Genomic DNA, 22,694 nt, shown 5'->3' with positions numbered 1-22,694 from the left:
AAACAGCATTAGGGTTTTCATGAGTTTCTAGTTTTGTGTACTGATAAATTATGATAGAGCACTTAAAGGCATCAACATGTTTTACAAGTAGTCTAAGTAAAAAGGCAGTAAACAGAATTCGGTAAAACATGCTTGTTTCAAACTCTGAACTAAATAGAATATTGAAAGCTCCTTTCTCTCCCCCTTCATCCCAAAATAAAAGCGTGAGTGAGAAGGGATTTCATTACATTCTTAGAACTGTTATAAGTGAAGTCAAATCCAGCCACTCACATTTAGCATGCGGGCTGTATACACTCCCAAGTACGTCACACTGAGAAAACACGCTTGCTGAGCTATCTGCCTTCCCAAGGCCTCCAACGCAACTGTCGCTAGGCCTAAATCAGGTAGGGTCTGTGTGCAGTGCTGCTGCAGATGAGCAGGGGTCCACCCCTTCTCCCCATTTCCCTTCAGATTTAAACTACCAGATCATTCCAGCATCAGCTTTTTTTTTTTTTTTGCTTCCTTTAGCTGTCATGTCTGTTTAAAAAGATGAGGGAATTACAATTTATTGTGCAAGATTTGGCCCTAATTTTTTTGTTCTTTACTACACCAGCTACCCTGCAGCTTCTGAGCCACCAACGGCTGTTGTTTTTTGTTCCTTGAATGCAACAGGACTTAGTCTGCCAGGCTGCATCACTGTTTTCGCAGCATACCTCTAAGAGGAAAAAATCCCCTCTTCTCGCTTGCTTCCTGCTGGGCTCTGTGAACATTCAGATTTCCCCATTCTCTCAACAGATACACAAGTCCAACACTGGTTCAATATTCACACATTTCTCTTTCAACACCAATTCCTTACTCCCCTGTTTATTTTCATACAAAGCTATTAAGTGAAAGTGCAATTAAGTGGTGGCCCAAGTACCTCAAGTGTTCTCTTACAGAGAACTTGATTTCTCTGCCAGGTTAATCCCATTCTGACAACTACTTTAAGCCTTTTACTTTATCTAATTCAGCATTTTTCTGCTCTTAGGATTCCAAATCTACCTAGTAGCTTTGCAACACCCAGGTTCAGGAGAAAAAAAAAAGTTTTATCTCTATATAGCATGAACTTTCTCATCCAGGCACCATGGAACAACACTCAGACAAAAACCACATTTTCTAATAGCTTTACCCTGAATAACATTTTGGGTAAAGTACTTGATTAAACACAGTCTCATAAGGCTGATACAAAACTACTGGGGAAACTCAACAGCATGAACTAAGGTATAGATGAAGTCTCAAAATTCATCGTCACTAGGCCAAACAAAAAAGGGGTAACATTCTGGAGGTCAAACATATCAGAATACTGCATTAAAAAAAAAAAAAAAGAGAACACTAAGACTTAGAGGCAAGTACAGAAATACACGCTTTGCCTGAATACTGGAGGAAAAAATGGTTTCATCGTACTTCTTAAAAAGTCCACACACACAAAAAAAATCAAAACCAACCAACCAAAAAAAATCACCACAGTTTGTTTCTTCCAGGGAATGGTCCACAGCAATTCAAAAATAAAAGATTTCCCAGACAATCCAGAGTAAACGCAACTTTTTTTTTTAAAATATGTAATTATTTAAACAGTGATTTGACTAGCTCATTGCAATGGAAACCCTGACAACACTTGATACGCAAGACATTTATGACGGAGTCCTAAAGAACTCACTATTAGACAACAACCAACACAAAGATGGACAAGTGAGAACAAGTTTATATACGCACCTTGGAAAGACCTGTTTTCTCTTCCCCATTACAGATTTGTTTTCTGATCTCAAAATTTGAGCAGCTGTTTCCCCCTCTCTATTCTGCACAATATACCTGAACTAAATTACAAGGTTTATTTCAGTCCCTTGTCTTCCAACAAACACCTGCCCTAGAAGGAAGGAAAAGCAGGACACCACTCTCCACACCCTTTTCAGCCCCCTCTGCTGCAAGAAAACATATATCCTTGTGTACCAGGCAGGAGGTATTTAAGTTCCCAAAACAAACACAAGCATTTTAAAGAATTCTAAAACCAGAGGCATTTAATGTCTCGGAAGTCACTCCTAGTGAATAATAGTCCCCACTGTCATTTTAATCTGTGCTAAATGGCATATTTTCAAATAATCTATTGGAGAAACATTAAGAATTTCAATTATTTCAGCCCTTTCTATTTTCTCAAGTTGCATTAACAAGCACATAATATCTGGCACAGGTTCTGTGGGGGAAGTGGCTTGTATATCATCCTTTCATACACACTACAGGCTTCAGTCCTGGAAGAAGGCAGAATGCTAAGTACTTTTTTTTCTGAAGAGGACAGGATGGTTGTTTAGTGAACAGACCAAAGGACTCTGGGATCAGCAGTAGCACGTGTTGCCAATTTCAGAACTAGCTCATTTGAACAGCCTCTGTCAAGTCACTTAAAGTGTTTAATCTTCCAAATACAAACACACAATAATGATACCTGGTTTATAACAATGCAAGTATTCATTTCTTAGCTTTCTATGTTTTTAGAACTGTCTGAATAAAGTTCACTAATACACAAAACAATGGTTTGTCCAGGTAGAGACAGAGAACTGAAGCAAGCTTCAGCTGCTTAGCTTACTTGTGCTACAAAAACAAAACACATTATTCAGACTTCTCATTCATGAACATCTAAAAGTGTCAGTCTTATTTTTTCAAAATCTGCATAAAAGTTCTTACTCAAGCAGTCAAGATAACAGTAATTTTTATGAATTAAATCTTTTGCAGCTATTAAGTTCCTGCTGCAGTCACACAGTACACTTGAGACTGTTCAAATTCCACAACAGATTAATACTAACCTACAAAAAAAAATACTTTTTTCCACAACTTGCAAAGCATCACAAGTATGCACCCACACAAGAGCACAAGCTGCTAAGAGCTTCTGAATGTAATAATGTAAAACTATAATTCAAATTACCAAATGCACAAATAGCAAGGAAGTTGAAAGGGGGTTGATTCCCCCAACAATAATCTAAACCACTAGATATCTGAAAATTTGTACAATCTGTACATGCTGAGCAAAGCTGAAGTAAAGGATGCAATTCCTACAGTGGGTAAATTGTTACAGGCTGGATGTCACATCTGCATGTTCATACATGAAGCACTAGTCTTCTTGTCCTCCAGGCTAGAAGTCTTCTAGACAGAAGCGTCTGTCACAGCCCTTCTTCCTACCCCTCAGATATGATAAGAAAGAACACACGTACTACTCTGTCAGTTTAATTATTTAATCCCCAATCAATACTTAGAGCAGCAAGGGAAAGGTAAATTCACATGTAGAAGCATAATAATCAAAAGAAGCATTACTTTCTAGCAATATTTCTTCTCTGAAAAGCCTCTGTTCCCACTTTCCTAAAAATTCAACTAGCTAATACAAACTCCCCCAAAAATCAAACTGAGATGCTCTAGTTAAACAAGGATTAAAACTATGAGAGTTAACACCTGCCCTTTGCCTGACAGTCAAACTGCCTTAAAACTGATCATAATATCATTGAGATCAATGCTGGGTGAGTGAGAAGTTTTGGCTTTCAAACCAGAGTTCCAAATAAAAACCATTAAAATCCTACTAAGATGACAAAAAGAGACAAACAGTGGATTCTTGATATTTATTTAAAAAAAAAAAAAAAAAAAAACAAAACCAAAAAAAACCCCAAAACTTACAGCTGGTCGTACAAAAACATGCAGACTTGGCTAAAAAGGCAAGACAGGCACTTGCACAAACTGGAAGAGGAAAGAACTGAAAAAGAGAGGCAGGGAATGCCGCTACCTACCAGAGGTGATATAATTCATGGTGCTAAGTTTATAAAGCACTGGCCATTTAAACCATCATTAAAAAAAAAAAAAAAAAAATCACATCTCTGAGGAACAGTCTCTTCTAAGCATTCATATAGAAGATTGCAATCTTAATGAAATGAAGCTTTTGGACATTTAACTTCAAAGCAAAAGAGAAGGGACACTGGAATACATACAACTTGAACAGCAAAAGGTTCATATATCATGTTGCATCAAAACCAAAAGGAAGGTGAACCCATTTGTACACCTCACACCACCTTAGAGCAAAATCCATGAGAGGACCTTCCCCTTCTTAAGAATATATTAAAAGACTGAAAATAAAGAAAACACTAAACAGCCAAAAAGCAGAGAAGTTACCATAACAAGGATCAGGGTTGAGTATGTGAACATACTTTTAACTGATCTGGCAAAAAGGGAGGTTGCAGACATTATGATGCTTTCCACTATTCTAGATAGTTAAAATTAAAGCAAACTTCAAAGAGTTATAGGGGATCTGATAATACTGAATGATTCATTTTCATTTGTCATTTTATTGTCCTGTGTCAACAAGTGCAAAGTAACATACTCAGAGGAAAAAATAACCCTAGCTATAAATACACAACGATGAGTCTAAACTAGGCATTACTACTTACGAAAAAGATTTTGAGATTATTGCAAGCAAACATTTCAACTCCCAGCAGCAAGAAGTCAGAGAAAATCTCAGAAGGTATTAGAGACAGAACAGAGAACAAACAGGGAACATTTTGCTGTGATGCACACTGCACGTAATTCTGGCTGCTCCACCTCAAAAAGGGGAGAGCTAGAAATGGTACAAAGAGGAATGACAATTAAGAAGCACGTTTAAAACAAATGAAACTATTTTTCTCGCATCAACGCAGCACGCAAACAGAAAATGCAGTTAAACTGCATGGAACTTGCTGCTGTGGAACGCTATGGAAGCCACGGATATAAATGAGTTCAAAAAGGCAGCAAACAAGTTCACCTATAAATAGTTTGATGTTGCTATTCACAGTGCAATAGCCCAAATGTAGCTTCCATCTCAGGCAGCAGCTAAACAAGCGTCTGTCACAAATTTACTGTTAATATTTCAGCAGCTGACAGAATTCACCCATTTCCTACGCCGTTCAGTCAGCTGCTGCTGCTGGCCACTGGTATAGGCAAGGTGCTGGATTAGATGGGCATTTGGTCCAGCACAGTATGTTAGTTCTTACATTTAATCACATTGAGCAGCCATACTGGTACGTGTCTTGGGTTGTTTTGGAGGTTCATTCTTCTGGTAAATAAACCAGACTATAATTCAAGCATGTGATGTTAAAAGCAGAAATTGTAACTTCTGAATCAGAAATCAAACTGGTTTATGCTTATTGTGTAATATAATGCAACACTGAAATAAAGACATGATCAAATATTCAAGAGTGTGAGGGTTTTTTGTTTTTACATAACCCATCAGACTGCTGAAAAAATCTCCTATAAGCCCCTCACTAATCAGGATGTCAACCCAAGAAGATTCAGGCAGTTAGTTTCTCCTAACTGAGAAAGACCCAGAAAGTTGGAAAGCAGCACTAAACATAAGCCATGGATGTTTGCTAGAAAAACTGCCAAGACTCACTTAAGATTGGCAACAATTTGGCTTCCTCCCAGCTGACCAGAGGAAAGATCTCTTGAACCAATGGATTCAAAGGGAACATGTAGATGAATGTCTGACTCCTCTCCAAGAAAACTGAACTTGCCAAAGTCATCAGGTCCTGTCTGACCCTGGAGCAGTACTGGATGCTCTCCTTTTTAATAAGGAAGTCTAGCTGAAGAAGTACTACTGTCACAGAAAATGCATAACCTCAAGCTGAGGCCCAGGACAAACATCGAACAGAATTCTGCTAGGAAGTACTGCTAATCCTGCTAGAAAGCACTGCCTAAACAATTTGGTGAATGTCTGCTTTCTCATCACTGTCAGCTTCCTTCTCTTCTGACAGATGAGCTTTTGAAGATAGCCAAGCTGAAAGCCATGTAGGATAAACAAGCAGGTCTCAATCTGTGAGAAACACAGAAGTTTCATTTTTCTAGAGCCCAAATTACAACGGGTCTGGAAAACAAAGCAAGCGTCCGGTATACACCACCTTTCAGTATTGCTGTAGGCAGTAAGATGAAGATGGATGCACCCAATAAGCTTATCGTCCTTATCAGGAACAAGCAAGTATCAAGGATAAAAATGTATAAGAAAGAGCAGAAGCTCTGCGTGATCAGTTTCATGAAGATGCAGACATGGCCTCAATAAAATTGTTGCTCAGCTACACTGGTGAGAAAGCTGACCACAATCCAGTTTACATGAGAAATCTCTTAAGTCACACAAAAAGACAAATATAGAACAACAAAATAAGAATTTCAGGCTGCACTACATTTTGTTTACATTTCACATAGGGGGTAGTATCATTTTGTTATTTAAGTAACCTGTTTACGGCATCACACTGGTTGGTTTGGGGTTCTTTTGTTTTTAGGGGTGTTTTTGTTTTTTTCAGGGGGTGGAGAGTTGTCATCTAGGCCAGTAATAGCATTGAAATTGGTCCTGCTGAAAGAAAATAGCAACATAATGCCCTTGTCATCCTAAAGATCATTTGTGCAAACCACATAGGCAACAAATAGCACTACAAACTAACAATTCAAAGAAATTGGCACTCTTCTTTGTAGTTGAGAACTTCAGATTTACTAGATGTTTTCTCACTCCATGCTGTCATAGGCTGAATGTTTCAGGTTGAATTTGTTGGTAACCCCAAGAGAACCGCAAGAAGATTTAATCGTAACGTGTGCGTGTGTGTACTGAGTTTATTCATGCTTCAGTGCTTCTGCTTGTCATCCATGGGGCAACATTTCTCTCTTCTCCATCCCACCAGTAAAGCCCATCACAGATGCATAATTTGTCTTCCAGATACATAACTTGGAAAGTTTTCCTCTGAAGTGCCCCATCTCTCACATAGCAAATTCTAGTACCAAGCAAGGTATAAAAGAGCTCCAAGCAGCACCAAGAAACCTCTCAAGTCTCATTCACATTTTTTGCTCACAACAAAAAACAAATGCTTATCCTCTTGCTCTCCTCCTAAGTTCAAGGCGAGCTTCTGTTCTCCCCCACATCTGCTGATACTTCTTCAACTATTACACAGGAAAACTCAGTTCATTCTCATATATTCCAAAATACAGGCAATTATTTTGATGCACATTATTTTCTTGCACATTAGGCTGCAGGGAGATGGAGGAAGAACTGGACAACTGTATGGATGTCTCCAGATTTATGCCCATTTGCCTGCAATTCCAAGCCATTGGTCTTAGTGATGATGCGGGCCGACCCTTCCAGTGCAATACAGTTCTCATGTTGGTTTACTTCACATTTCCATGACACCTGCGTACAAAGCAGAACTGCTTCCTTTGGCAACATGGAGAACAATAATTGAAAGTCTTCTCTCTGAAAAACACAGTGCCAGCCAACACTATCTCTTTGGATCTCAGCCCTTTAATGCCAAGGCAATATACCTGAGAATTATTTTAGAAACATCATATCATTAAGCAGTGGAGAGGTATGTGGAACTAACTGCACATGAACAAGAGAAACATGCCAATCACTAAATTGTTAACACAAGAAGATACTCCAGGAAGTTTCATTACACCCATCTATAAATAAAGAGATCACCAAAACCAGAATTGTACTTCACAGAAGTCACATCGTAGAATATGAGATGCGGTGGTTACTGAAGTTGCCTTGTATTTAGCCTTGAAGCTGTCTCCATAGTTGCAGAGTTGAGATGTCACAACATACAAACACTTCAGCACAGAGACTGTACTAAACCAGCTTACTGCCGAAAGTCAACCCCAGGCTTATGCAGAACCAGAGTCTCAAAACATGAACAACTCTAATGAAACATTAGAGGGGCATTTGCCAAAGTTCCTGAGCACCACAAATACTCTAAGATACCAGCAGACACCACCAGCAGTGCCACTAAGGCTTGTAACTAGAGATACTCCAGAACAAGACACATGCATTTAAAAGATCGTGATTCAATATCCCACCAGAGCCCAAGAGCCTAATGCCATCGGTAGTCACAGAATCAATCACATGGAGTTCTAAGCACCAGACTCACACGGTTAAGTGAGCTATTTACAGTAGACACGAGGCATATAACAAAAAGCGAGCAATACCTTTCATTTTTGCATTGGAATATAGTGTCCTTATTAAGCAGCCCTAAAAGAGTTAGTGGAAGCAACGCTGGACCCAGCCAACTGGGACAGATGTAGAAATTTGGGCATTGCTGAGTCTGCTGATTTTCCACTTAGAAAAGGGGTTTGTCCAAATTAACAGAACAAGATATCTGTCCCTGAACAGTACTCACTTGGGAGCACTGGAGAATTCTGCTCCCATAAGCTGTACACAAAATAGTTTTAACAAGTGGTTAAGACTTCAGCACTGACGACACTAGTTACTCAGTGTTACTTTTGCTGTGCATTGAACCATGCCACGCAACTAGCTATGCGAAGTCCTTCATACCAGACTCAGAAAGACTACAGAAACAGTGATGTTATGCAGTAAAGTTACTGGAACCTCACTCACACCCTGGTCATAGACAAAGTACATTCTGGAGATGTTTCAATTTGATAAATGCAAGCACTAACCTTAACTCTGACCCTCTGGATACATTTAGGATGTGTGCCCACGTAACAGTATCTGTAAAAACATAATCGTGCCTACATGCTAATATGCAATTTCTTGTATTAATTGTAGTATAATACAAGGGAGCTAGAAAGGTGGACAAAAAAAATTTCAACAGCAACAACAACCACCACCACCTTTCTTCTTTATTTTTTCAGGTTCTGCAGAACTTAACTCAGAACTCTTACTTGGCACCAGTGCTTACCTATGCAGATCAGACTTCACTAGATTTCAAATTCACATTTATTATCTCCCCTATGTACCAGAAGGTCTCACATCCCCAAACCTCTACTTTTCCTTCAACCCAAGATAACCTAATAAAAAAATATATCCAAAACTTCAAAAACAAAGTACCCTATTTATTTGGTACAACCAGTTTTAAAAGACTCTCACCTCCTTTGGGGCAAGCACTACTTACTGGTACACCACCCATACTTAAATCATTTTTAGGCTCATTTTTGTTTACAACATAGCAACATTCAGGACTTGAAGGAAGCAGGCAACTTACTGGATTAAACACACAAGTGAGGGCCTCTGTTCCTAGCTTAAGGTCTCCAATAGATTTACCGCAATGCAGAATAAATCAATTTCTCTGACTCAGTTTCTAATCTGAAACATAGGAATAATACTACTTAACAGACTGACCTGTTATCTTTCAAGTGGAGCAGATTCTCAAATAATAACAGGCACACCTATACTCGAGTGAATAAACTATGCTGATTCACAACAGCAGATTGCCTGGGCCAAATTCCATGCAGTATTAACAAGTCAACAGGAAGCACTCCAAAATTATTTCACTGATGTGCTCTGATCTTCCTTCCCCTACATTCCAGTCAGCTGGCACTCTCACTGCTCCCTGCAAATATATAGGCACAGGTATCAACCTCAAATTCTGTCTTCCCTTACCCTTTTATTATATTCTCCCTCCTTACCCCTTAAAAAGCCTTTTTTTTTTTCTTTCTTCTCCTCAAAAGCACACAAATGGGAACTGTAGCATCTGGAGAATGGTATTTGTAGCTGGGGTAGTCACACTCAGTGGTAGTCACTAATCTGAAAGGAAGAATTCAAGTAACCATACGCTTAATAGAAATTCCTTTCTTCTCAAAACCATGATTATTCAATATAAAGTAAAAAGATTTACATGCTATATCACATAAACATAACACTGAATTACTGTGCCAATCTAGCATGGAATCACATAAGTATACAATTAGTATTTAATGGAGAAAAGCTGAGTGCAAGACTGCTGTACAATGAAAGTAGACTTCAGCTACAAGAAAAACAAAGTGTTCAAAACATTTTTACTCGCACTGATTGCCATGGATTTTTAACTGATTGTTTACTTAAAATAGGAAGATAAACTGTAGATTTATCTATTTTTTGTGGCTACCATAACCAACCGAAAGGCAATACCATTTTCAACTTTCACAATGCTGATAGAGAGTGAAAGGGTATCATGGAGCAGGTATGATTACACTTTCTAAACAAAAGGATCAGCAGTTTGAAGGAGGCTGCTGGTGGCAGTCCATTTTCCCTCTCCCTCAAGTTACTTTTATTCTCAAGGAGCCAGGACCTATCCCTCAGGGGCTTCACCCAGAGGAGAAGGCAGTAATGTGCTGCTGAGGGACACTCTTCTTTCACATCCCCTCACACACCAACATCACCACATCCTTCACCTGCCCTCCTAGGACTTAGTGATTCCATGTACACAACAGCCCTGCTCCAACACTGTCCTAGGAGATGGAGACAGCCACCACATGGCAAGAAGGCTTACCATAACAGCAGATACTACGATGAGACAAAACGGTGCAGGGCACTAAACTAGTACTGCATAAGCCACAGTAGTATCAAGACCAACACTCACACTAATGTTTACAATCACAGCACTACTGTGGTATCAGTGTAGTGCCCATCATTATGGTAAGTTCTTTGCAAAGTTACTCCTTAAACAAATTCTTTTATCTGAAAATGAATGCTCAGATTTTTAATGGTCCTATTGCTGTGCTAGAAAAGATGTTTAAACACATCTCTCTCCACACAGAGAAATTCTCATGCACTCCTTTCAATTACATCGTCCTTACATATTCCTCTCCTTGCTGTTTCAAGGATGGCTTTTCTTTTTTTCCTTTTAAAATCCCTTTGAGAAAAATCCCAGCTCCTCTTAATATAGACTCTGGTTATTACACAGTAGAGGGGGAAAAAAGCCATGAGGACCAGAAACATACATGAAAGTTTATTGCGTGATTTTAAGTCCCTTCTAATACAACTTCTGATCCCCAAGAAGCCCATACGAGTCTTAGTGCCTACTGGACTACCAAAGACCACAGCATGGAAAGCAATGTAGGGAAAACAAAATCTAATCATAACACAATGGAGGCTGCATAGCTGAAGGCTCAAAATGTATCCTGCATATGTGGGAAAATGGCAAAAATTATAGAAAAGATATGCAGATAGTATTTACCACCTTTCCTGTATTATGCAAGAGGTCCTGAAGAAGCTTGTAGGAGTTTCCAATATACACGTGAGAAAAATACAGGCATGTCTCATATAGTACCTTCTACACACAACAAACAGGCATTTAACAGATACTTGGCCCCTTCCTCAGTTTAACTTTTCAAAAGCCTTAGAGTAAGACTGTTTATATACATGATGATGAAATCATCCATTATATTAACAACACATTTGGCATAAGGAAAAATCAGCATTTTTTGGACAAAAACAATCATGGGCAGAGAAGGGTAGATTAAGTTAGAAAAGGGAAACCAGAAAGAAGGTCCCAACTTTTGAGGAATCATACATGTTTATCTTACATCAGGAAGGAGCAAACCTAAGATCAGTATTTTCACTCATGCAATTTTGTAGCAATGACAATGTCAGTGCAAAACAACAACTTGAGGTACTGGTAGTCACACAGTCATAGACCTATACTGAAGTAATCAACTCTGCAGCTGAGAAGATACTGTTACTACAGTGAGGAACCAACCCGGGGCATGCATTTAGCAGGCCAACAACATCAGGTTTTGACTGGCTGCAAAAACTGCAGCTCATCATCACAGGAAAAACCGTTTGATTAAATTAAACACCGCACAATCTATTAGAGTTCTGCATCAACAGCCAGGCATCCAAATATAATTCCTGCAAGAAGTAAGTGGGAGAAGACACTGCAGGTTTTAAGCCAAGAAGAAATTGCCATACAGGGATGAGAATTATGTGAAGGGAGGAGATTCTATGTTTACTTTAGAGCATGAAATTCAAAGGAAAAGTAGAGCTGGTGAAATATGCCAAAATGCAGGTGGGAAATAGAAACTAAGTCTCTGATTCTGAAACAAGTCTCATGGTGACAAATCCACTGATTTCAGCAGGATTCACCGAGAATGCAAAATAAGGGGTATGGTGGGATTCCTCCTTGGGAGAAGAATTGCAGTTGACTCAAGGACAGGCACCTGGTTTTCAGAAACAGCGCAAACCTTGCTAGTGCTTCCCAATTTATTCCTGACCAGAATGTACTCTCTGAAAGGGTAATAAGGGAAGCTCAGGTAGCCACATCCTTTCCGTTTGGGGTCACCGAGAAGAGCATCCTTAATACAGCAAATTCATACTACACACAATGATAGATTTACATGATAAAGATGCTTATCAGAGACAATTATTGCAAGCTAAGCAGGAGTGAAACAGTAAGGTATCTGGAGCTCCAGCTAGATGCAAATTAGCAAAAGGCTTCGTTATTAGTAATATAGGCCATTGTAGTCCTCTTACAAAGTTATGAAAAAGGCTTGTTAGTTGCGGGGGGCTGGTTTTTTATCGGGGCTTTGTTTGTTTGTTTTGTTTTTTAATCCATCACAAGTCAGGTTATTCAAATTTCAGACTGAACATCTCAATTGGGGCAGTTTTGTCACACTGGCAAGAAGGAAGAGACAGAGACAAAAAGTATTCCTTGGATACATCAAGGACTAATTTCTGGCTTTCATGTGAAATTTTGTCGTGTTAGCAAATTAAGCAAAAGCCCTGAATAAATAGATTCCAAGTTCTTACAAAGTGTTACAGGAGCTCAATATTATCCACTTTTTAAAGGAACAGCAAAGACACTAGGAGACAGAGTACCTGGTGCGAGAACCCCCAAGGGCCAGTAGCAGCATCTCAAACAGACATCAGATTCTTCAAACTTTGTCAAGTGCTTCAGCCCTGCATAATCCACTTAAAACTACCGTTTTTGGAGAAAAGAATGAAATCCTGGTACTCTTGATTCAACTAGGAAGCTTCCCGTCGACTTGAGCAGGGCCAGGATTTCCTCGCAGATCGACACATTTGCTCTTATGAGATAAGAAGTACTTACAGAAGAGTTTTTCTTTACAGCTATGCATCAAACCCTTTTGTACATCCCTATTACCCACGTTCCTTATCTAGAATACCCCGATACAGCAGCATTACAAAGGGCACTGTCACAGGCTCTCTACAGAGGGTAAAACGTCCTTGGAGGACAAGATACATCATCGTTCCACTACATATAGATTTATCTTGGTTTCTTCTCCTGCCTGTTGTGTAGGCCCAATCAGTCAATGAAAAGGAATTTCATCCCTGCACAGCAACAATGACAGCCTTTCTAATCATGTCAATATACTAATAGTAACTATTTCAGCTAACCATGTGTCCTGTCAGCAATTTGCTCCACATGGGCTGTGAAGGGGCTGGGAACACTTAAAGAAAACTATATTACTAACTGTTTACAAACTCTATTATGGTTACAGCATATGTAAGGTTTTAGATGAATCTCTGTATAGATTTACCTTTTTGTATCAATTTTAAACAGAAGTGTCAGCAATGCACAGTGTGTACAATGCATCAGTGCTGACAAAATACATTCCCTGCCTCAAAGAAGCTATTACCACCTAAATATCTGTCATATTTATAATCCATATAGGTGAAGGAGAGAGCAACTTTTTGTTGGGGTTTTTTTTGCACAACTATGAAGAAATATGAACTCCAAATTTATATTGAGTGGAATTTACGGACACTTACTAAAAGAAGAATTTTGCCACACAGACCTAGATATAAGCTAATTATGGTGAATACAAAGAAGCTACTTTCCAACATTAGAAGTTTGGAGGTCTTGATCCTACTACTACTTATACAGGTTCCGGTTTTAGGCATTCAGATATACTCTCTGAATTCTGCAGGACTTAAAGTAAGATACACATGACTTTTTGCAAGACTGGAGCTCTAATTAATTTCTCCAAAAACATCAAAAAGGTTTATTTTGTATTGTTTGGCACTTAAATATAAACCTTTTTTTATTATTATCTTACACAAGAACAAAGACATTGACTGGGATCAGTTAAAGTTAAGTGTTTGCTCACTTAAAAATTAGGACAACTGCAGTATCCAAAACCTGGCACACGAGACTACAGCGAATATGAAACTTGCTACTGGCCTAACAATTGAGATCAAATTAACATCCACGTTAACTTTACCAAATCCCACTGAACATTATTCGGTAACGTCTTGGGTGAAAACACACTATTCTTATGGATATAAAAAAATAAGCATTCTGAAAGTTACTATTCCTCTACCTCTGCTCCGGAAACACTTCACCACCTTCAATGCAAGTTCAAGCGTAGCGGTCTGGGCTCAAACACACCAGACAAAAACTACCAGATGTGCTCTGCTTCTGGTCGCACCTGCCAGTACCTGAGTTTGAGACCCTGCGTCTCCTTGGTGACCAGCAATGACGTCACTAACCCCCACAGCAGGAACACAAACCGGCTCCCCTGCTCTGCTGCATAAGGCGGCTAAGTCATTGCTCGGCCTCAAGAAACAGAGAAGAGAAGTGAGATCTTGGCAGGTAAAAAGCTGTTCAAATCCCCTTTCGCTTTGACAGAAACCCACTGTGACGGTTGGGTGGCAGTTTGAAAGGAGAACGTGGCAGCCATATTGCCAGTAACGGAAGCTTCCTTCTGCCGGATGTTTCCATCCATAACATTGCCTTGAAAGATCAAAACTGTCCAGAACATCAAACAGGATACTTGCAATCACAGATGAGGCAAGGTATTAGTGCAATTATTAATATTTCTTTGTACAAAAACACATAGGCAGTTGGAAGACTTCTTTCATCAACTGCTTTTCCCTCAACATACTACCCAACTATATACTGTCCTCGACTTGTACATAAAAACACATGCTGCTGCACAGTAATATCGGCACAGGTTTAAGCTGACAAACCAAGAACTGCATAAGATATCAATTACTCGGTTTCTAGAACGTTATACTAGAACCAATCTCCAACTTCTGCTCATGAAAACTGCAGGTCCCAGGATGCATTAGTATATCGCAATCCAGGCAAGCTATTCAGATAAAAACACAGCACTGCATACTGGGGCCTGTAGTTTCCACAAGCCACGTTCCTACTGAAGATGAGACCAGATGTAGGCCATATTGCACACTTCCACGGGCCAGCAAACAGCATACACATACCGTACAGGGAGACGGCTGCTAGTAATCATCAGGTAAGCTGGATCGATATCCAGTTCTCGTACGTCAAAGGTAAGAGGACAAAGATTTCAGTAAAAATACACATCAGCTAACCAATAATTCCCAAACAATAATCAGCAGTTTAGCTACTTTCAAACATGCAGAATGGGCCATAGCTTTTTAACATCTTTATACTAAAGCGCAGTAAGAATTTTTTTCCTCCCAAGACTGCTACATTTATTAACATTAAAGAGTGCTCTTCTGAATATCAATAGGAAAAGTGTGTTTGGTGAGGGGCGTATTCTCCCTGTCCAGAATTCAGTAATCTGGAAACAAATTACTCTCTTCCTCCATTTCTACAACGTACGGAATCAGGAGCTTGCCTCTCTTCCAAAAAGAAGCAGAGCTTAGCTGAAAATTAAATAGCTGTATCTCAGCGTAGGCCTCAGAGAAGAATATGCTGTACTTCAGTTCAGTAAAGGGAAGGGCAGCTCCCCCTACCAGTCTGTTCTAAGAAGGTTTTAATCGAGGAAGGAAACAACCAGGGATCAAAACGAGTAAGTCCTCCTTTCTTTTCCTTCCCTTTTCCCCGACCTCTGGATTATTATTATTATTATTAAAAAACCAATAATATGCGTATATAATTCCATCTAAGTACTTACATGTTTCACTAGTCTTTGTAGAACAAGACAGCCTTTGCAGCGTTTCCAGGCTAGCAGGCAGCACCCGCAAAAACACGCAAAAGAAAAAGGACCAAGACTCTGACCCAAGAGAAAGACGGCGTCCCGTTGCAACAGAAAGACAAACGGTGACGCTTCAGTCACCTGAAAGACATCCTGATGCACTTCCCTATAGAGGCAAGAGGCCTCAGGAGCATCTAAAGGTTTTGTCAATACAGCAATACTGTCCATAGGCCAAAGACAGCTGTTGCCATAGTTACTATCAGCCAGCTTATCAGAAAATAATTATTGTGATTACTCAGAAGTTTTGTTAAAACAATTTAAAGCTTCAATAGGATACCACTTGATCTCTTCAATTAGCTGTTTGCAACTATGCTGCCTTCGGGATCCACATAGTTAACGATGCTTGGATCTGCAGGATTGGAGGTGAACAAGAGAAGGAATCAATGTTCCTTCTCCCTTTCGTACTGACAGCTTGTATTTCGCAGGCAGAAACAACGACACCGAACCGACTGTAAGCTCGGCTGCTCTGCTAGAGTTCTCTCACAGGCCTGGAGACTGAGTCCAAGCACAGGCCGTCTTAGAGTCACAGGCTCAAATCCGCCCTCATTTGTTTTAACCATTCATGTATCCGTAATCCCATTCAGGAAACACACCGGCTACATTTTGAAAACATATTTCTAATTACGCATGCAATGGTGGAGTCCCTCACTTAAGAGGCACACAACACAATTCTGTGGTAAGTGAACTTGGTAATATTCCCTTTTGTCCTACAAGCGCAGTACTGTCAGGTGGAAGGGCAGAATCTGGAAAACACACATTTTAAGAAATCTGACATTAAAAAAGCAGAGAAGCTGTGTGAACATGGCCTACAACAGAGCTCACATTAAGCAGAGCTTCACTCCTTACACACTATCTATAAATGCATTCCCACCAGTAACAACAGACATTAGGCTAGGGCTGGGGGGGTGTCTGGTGTGGGTTTTTTAAAGCATGCTTTGAGCATACAATCTCTAATCAAAGAGTGAGTGTTTGCAGTGACAGTGAACAAGAAACCTCAGGTAAGAGGGAACGAATAATAGGTCAAATCATCTAGGCAAAGAGCTTTTAAGGCACAGGGTACTTGATAATTCCAACAGAGATATTTAAATGATGTAAACAGTAAAACAGAAAATAGATGCCACAGAGAAGCCTACACCAAGTAGCACATTCCTCTTCCTCAAAAGCCTGGGGTGATCAAAGTATTAAAACAAAAGATTCTGTAGTAAAGTTGGGGCTTTGTTAGGGCAGTAGGCATGGCAATCCTCTCAGACCGAAGGAAGGGACTTTTCAGAACTTTCTACAGCTTTAAACATTATTTTAAGGACAGGTGATTCTAATTGCAAATTTTGATTGTCACACAAGTGCACCTTTCCTCAGCACTAAGTAGATTTTTAAAAACTCTCTTGATTTTTGTACATTTTATAGCCATTCTATATCTACACTTGACTTTGCTTTTGTGAAGTTTTGATATAACAAGAGCAGAGTAAAACAAAACTTAAAATCATACTTTACCATTTTTAATTCAGTGAGGAACTGCAGGAGCCATGAATTATTTAAAATTTATGAAACACGGGTTGTTTTTTTTTTTTTAAATGAGACTGTATTTGCAATAAGAAAAAAAAAAAGGAAAATAAGAAAAAACAAAGTTCCTCCCCCCTCAAATGTAAATAAACTTCTTTTTTGCCTGCATAATGCATATCTCTACCACCAGCACAAGCCAGACACTGGCTTTGTGCTGTACTGAACATGAAATATTAATGCAAGATACCTATAAAAACTATCCTTCAGTTCACCCTCTATTTACAGGGTGCAGAAGTAAATATCTTGCCCCTTGCATTCGGCAGACATCTCAAAACCCTTCTGCACACTGTCCCACCTTTCCGGGATATGGTTTGTTCCTAAATAACCTTTGTGCAGTTAAAATCATCAGAAACAAGATGTGAGCTGCTTTCTGGCACAGAGTAATTGAACAAGGGCAATTCACGAACATACAGGAGCCAGGGCTTTTGTGGAGACTTACACTTCTAGTATACAGCTATGCATGTGACTGCACAGTTGTGAGCATAAAGGGTGAAGGGGACAGTAAAGAAATACTATTAGAAGCTTAATAATAGGTTTTTAGCACTGCCCCTTCTACACAAGGAGCCTCTCCTGAAGGCTAGTCTGCTTTACAGCTCACATCACTGTACGATGGCCCTCCAAAAAGCAAAGCCCTATCACACTATGAAGTTCTTTCTGGAAGATTTTAAACAAGCAAAACCAACAAACAACAAACCCGAAACAACAGTAAAAAGGTTAAGTCACCAACATGTGTTCCTCACATGATGTTCATCTTGAGTTTCTGGTACCCGCGCAAAATGCCCATAACACGAAATAAGACAGTCTATCAAGGTTCTTACAAACTGGTATTGAAATGAAAGAGAAATCTGTTGTAAACAAATTCCAGTAGTATCAATGCATTTGACTGAATAAAGTTCTTCAGGGCTCTGAGAATAAAGGAACTGAACAGCTACAATGTGTTCATATGCAATTATGACCATTATAAACAAACCGCATGAACAACCCAAGTGATAGCTGTGCTCGCTATTAAACCTTTCCAAACACACAGAGAATTTCACAACTTTCTAAGTCACCATTAAAACGCATTTTATTTTCCTAAAAAAACAATCAAAAAAACCAAAAAAAGAAAACACAAACACACATGAAAATTATCTCCTTTGTATAGATCCAGTCCAAGGATTTTTTTTTTCATTATAATTTCTACAGTGATGTTTAACAGACACACACAAAACCTCATCTCTAAAAAACAGAAGTAAAGTTGGAGTAAGAACTATTTAGACGCAATGCTTGAAACACAGATGAAGCTTAATGGCCCAGGGTGAAGAGAGATCTTTACAAAACCTAAACTGAAAGCAGAAATCTTACTGTTGAAGCTGGAAAACACAACAGAATTTTCCTCTGAGCAGCATAAGTTTCAGTTTCCTACTTTTGCTTTAGGTTCTTTGAAGGAAAGTTTTTTTTTTTTTATTTTCACTCCCTAAAGGAAGAAAACCACTTTCAACTGCCGCCTTCTGCCTCACAACAAATCCGGTTCAGGATGCGCATAGAGAGGAGCAAGGATTAAAAGCTTTCAGGTAGATATCTTACGATGACTAATGGTAAAATAATTATTAATAACAAAATATTCCTTAACCTGACATTTTGAATTATACACCACGTTAGTTAACTGAAAAAAAAAAATATCACTAAACCCCATAATGGGATCCACTCCAAGTTTCCTGTCGCTCAGGTGAAGTATGGCTAAAAACTGGGGGCATGACATAGTTGATATCCAGCTGGTGGCAAGTACTCTGTGAGCAAGCACTTACCTTCTGCTGGACAACCAGTCTCTTAAGACCTTGAAGTGATACTCTATACATGCTACTATGCAACACAAAATCAATGGATAAAGAGGTTGCTTCATACTCCCTCTGTATCAGCTCAAACTTCTAGCTGATGTAACCATCATAAAATAATCTAATTTCTCTACCACGATAAGGTCAAAAGGTTTAAAAACATGTGAGAAGTACTTCACCTATTTTTTTAAATACAGTTTTAAAGTTTCATTTACTGAGCTACAGAATTCCTTTCTAGAAAACAGTAATAGGAAATGCCCCCAATGAAATGGTTTCACTGAGCTATCATGAAACATGCCCAGATATAAATAAAATTCCCAAAGCCTGTGATCTTTCTACTAAAGCACGGTAATTAACTTCTCCAACTAATATGGGTAGTTATGCACTTTTTTTTTGTTTCTTTCTTTCTTTCAAGATCCTGTTCTTACTAGTAATTTAATGTCACTATTTAAATATAAACAATAAAGTTACATTATATACAATCACTAACAAGCTTAATATAAAAGTTTTAGCATTACACATTAACTGGGTAGAAGTAATGAATTCTAGATTTCTAGGGCTGGGTTTGGCTTTTTTTTTTTTCCCAAGGCTTTGAAAAGCATGTTATTTTCTTCACAAATTAAGCCCCAAAATAAGCCTCTTTTCATCAAAGTTAAACATTCCCCCGCTATGTAGCATATCCAGCCTCACCAGCTAGCTCCGGGCAAGCACAGGAAAGCCAGAGGAAGCTGACTTACAAAACCGAAACTAAGCAGGTGTCTTCATTGTTAGAAGTGAGCACAATGAAGGGGGAGGGAAAAAAAAAAAGTAAACAGACAGCCAAAATCCTTTTTATTTCCAATACCTGAAAATCTACAGCTAAGCAAAAAAGATCTATCTATCTATCGATATGGGTGTACAGGAGTATCTGTCCTTTAACCTGATAACAAACAACAGCATATCTAGTTAAGAAAACTTCACTGGCCCAGAGGAGCCCACCCCTTACTAGAGCCCTGCCATTACTGAGCGCATGTCCCCACCTGATTATTCCACGCTCAGACCTACCGTACATCACAGTACACAACTTTCTCGTGACACGCAAGTTATTACCCCCAGTGGGACCTTTTCACATGCAGTCTCCACAGTGAACAAAAGTTCATTGTCAAGCTCATCGCTTGGGCCCAAACAAACATCCAGGGGGTAGGAGGGGGAGAAAGAGGGGAAGTGCTCCTATCCACAACTGTAAGATTTGCAAGCAATCACCGTTACTTACAATTAAAAAGTAGGAACAGGTGTAGCAGATATCATACTTTGATAGCTGAACAAAGAATATTACAGCACGTGACTGAAATGTGATGACATTTGTTCACCAATCGAAAACAAAAGCCACTCTCCAATGGCACTCTTTCCTCCACCCCCAAGAATTAGGAACTTGGAAATCTCTCCATATTGAAACACATCTGTTCATAGCCTCATTTTTTGACACTTGAGAAGAAGTTGAATGAAGAGCTCCATGCATTAATCCAATACGAATTCACCTAAAAACCTCGGTGTACAATCCCGTCAGCACCCACCAAACTGCAGAGGTGGTTGGGGGAAAAGCTCTACCGACAGTGAAGCTCGGAATAATAAAGAAAAGAAAAAACAAAACACACACCACCACCAAAAAAAAAAAAACAACCCGCAGAAAGGCAAGTGAAGAAAGGAGCATGCACAAGAGGACTACACCAAATGGCAGAGTCCCACATAGAGCCCCACTCCACCTACACAGAAGCAGGAGGGAGGGAAAAAAATAAAAATAAAGAAGTAGCCGTCCCCAATGCCGGCAGCCGTGCCGGAGCAGGAGTGGGAAACCCCGGCGGCGCCCCGGCCCCGAGCTCCGTACCTGTGCGGGAAGGGCAGCCCCAGGGCGAGGGGGGCAGGCCCGGCTCCAGAATAACAAGTTGCAGAAGAAACGGAATTTTCCCGGCGCTGCTCGGGCCACAAAGACGAATGAAAGGAAGGAGGGGAGAGAAAAAAAAAAAAAAAAAAAAAAAAAAACACGCAGCAGCGGCTTTACTACGAATTATCCATCACGAAAAGCGGCATCATTTCCCAGATAATAATAAAACTTCCCCGACAGCATCGCGGCGAAGGACCCGACCGAGAGAAAAGGGCCTGGAAATAATCATCCTGAAGGAAACCGGAGGGGAGGGGATAAGCCTCCCTCCCCCACCCCATCCCCAGTGCAATGTGTCATCTCCTTCCCCTGCTCCTCCCCCCAACCCCAATGTGTCACCTCCTCCTTTTACCCCAAGTGTCACCCTCCTCCACCTCTCCCGCTCCCGCTCGCAAACTTCTGCCGGCGCCCGCCGGGGAGGCCGGGGGGCCGCGGCGGCGCCCCGGGACGCTCCGCTCTTCCCCCCCACCCCCCCCGAGGGAGGGGCCGGGGGCCGCGGCGAAGTTGCTGCTCCTCATCGCCAAGTTGGCCGGAGAGTGCGGGGCGAGCCGCCGCCATCCTCGGCGCCCCCAGCCCCGCGGCGGCGGGGGGCGCGGGGGGGAGGGGGGAGGACGGCGCCCGGGGGGGCGGGGGGGGCAGGGAGGAGGAGGAGGAGGAGGAGGCGAATCCGAAAGGTGGGATACTACACCCTGCTGGCGGCGGCGGTGCTGCTGCGGGCCGGCCGGGGTCCCCCTGGCAGGACCTCTCTGTGAGGGGGAGGACTCTTCTTCATAGGGGGAGGGTGCCGGCGCCGCCGCTCCTCCGGGCCTCCCTGTCCCCCTCTTCTGGGCGCCTCTCTCTCTCTCCTCCTCTCACTTTCTTTAAGCTAAGCGGGGAGTGGAAGATGGTAGGTTGCTCCCTTCTCCTCCTCCTCTTCGCTCGCTCTCGCCTCTGTGGGGTCCTTTTCCTTCCCCCTCTCCGCGGGGGGCTCCTCCTGCGGCGGGGAGGAGGGGGCGGGCGGGGAGGGAGGCACGAAGCCGGAGAGGCGCAGGAGGAGAGAAACTGTGACACAAAAACAAGCCGAGAAGCTGAACTCTTCTTCAATCCCATTCACCCGGCCCGGCCGCAGCACCGCTCGCCGGGATCCCTCCGCCGCCGGCCTCCCTGCCTGCCTGCCTGCCTGCGGCGCGCTCCCGACACGCCGCCGCGCGCGCCCCCGCCCGCCCCGGCCCGGCCCGGCCCGGCCCGCCGCCGGAGACCCGCGGGGGAAGGGGGGAGGCCGGACCGACGGACCCGCGCCCCCCCACACCCCGCGACGGCGGCGGGGCGCCGCCGGCCGGGCGCGGGCCGGGGCGGGGGAGAGGCGGGAGGGCGGGCTCGGCGGCTCCTCCTGAGGGGGACTACTTGACGTGTCGGTGCGGCGAATTTATTTCCCTTTGCCTAAGGAACGGGCTGTGCTGCGGCCCCCATTGCCTAGGGAAAAAGCCCGGATGTAAAGTGAGTGAAACTAAAGTAGAGTGAAGTAGGGCACCAAACTCTGCCGGAGCGGCGCCCGCCGGCCGCGGCAGCGGGGGGCACCGGGCGGCCGCGCCGCCCCGCCGCCGCCGCCACGCCGCTACCGGACGGGGGGGCGCGCGGATGAGGGAGGGAGGGAGGCAGTGAGGGAGGGGGGGCTCGGCCGGCGCGCGGCCCCCCCCCCCCCCCCACACACACCCGCCGCCTCC

General features: G+C 41.8%; 1 protein-coding gene across 9 annotated transcripts in view; it reads right to left on the bottom strand.

The window, feature by feature from the left end:
- PHF21A (PHD finger protein 21A) overlaps positions 1 to 22,126 on the bottom strand; it is a 139,819-nt gene extending 117,693 nt beyond the window's left edge. For 2 of the 9 annotated variants that reach the window (XM_075502697.1, XM_075502696.1), the window contains exon 1: positions 9,137 to 9,397. The gene's annotated coding sequence lies outside the window, so the exon portion shown is untranslated. Of the gene's footprint in view, positions 1 to 8,454; positions 8,474 to 9,128; positions 9,403 to 20,937; positions 21,254 to 21,679 lie in introns of those variants that run through there. The other 7 variants (XM_075502701.1, XM_075502698.1, XM_075502703.1 and 4 more) reach the window with 7 other exon arrangements.
- Between the last annotated feature and the right edge of the window lie 568 nt (positions 22,127 to 22,694).

The sequence above is a fragment of the Mycteria americana genome, chromosome 5, assembly GCF_035582795.1.
Source record: "Mycteria americana isolate JAX WOST 10 ecotype Jacksonville Zoo and Gardens chromosome 5, USCA_MyAme_1.0, whole genome shotgun sequence".
Taxonomy (NCBI): domain Eukaryota; kingdom Metazoa; phylum Chordata; class Aves; order Ciconiiformes; family Ciconiidae; genus Mycteria; species Mycteria americana.
This window is presented reverse-complemented; position numbering and strand designations above follow the sequence as displayed.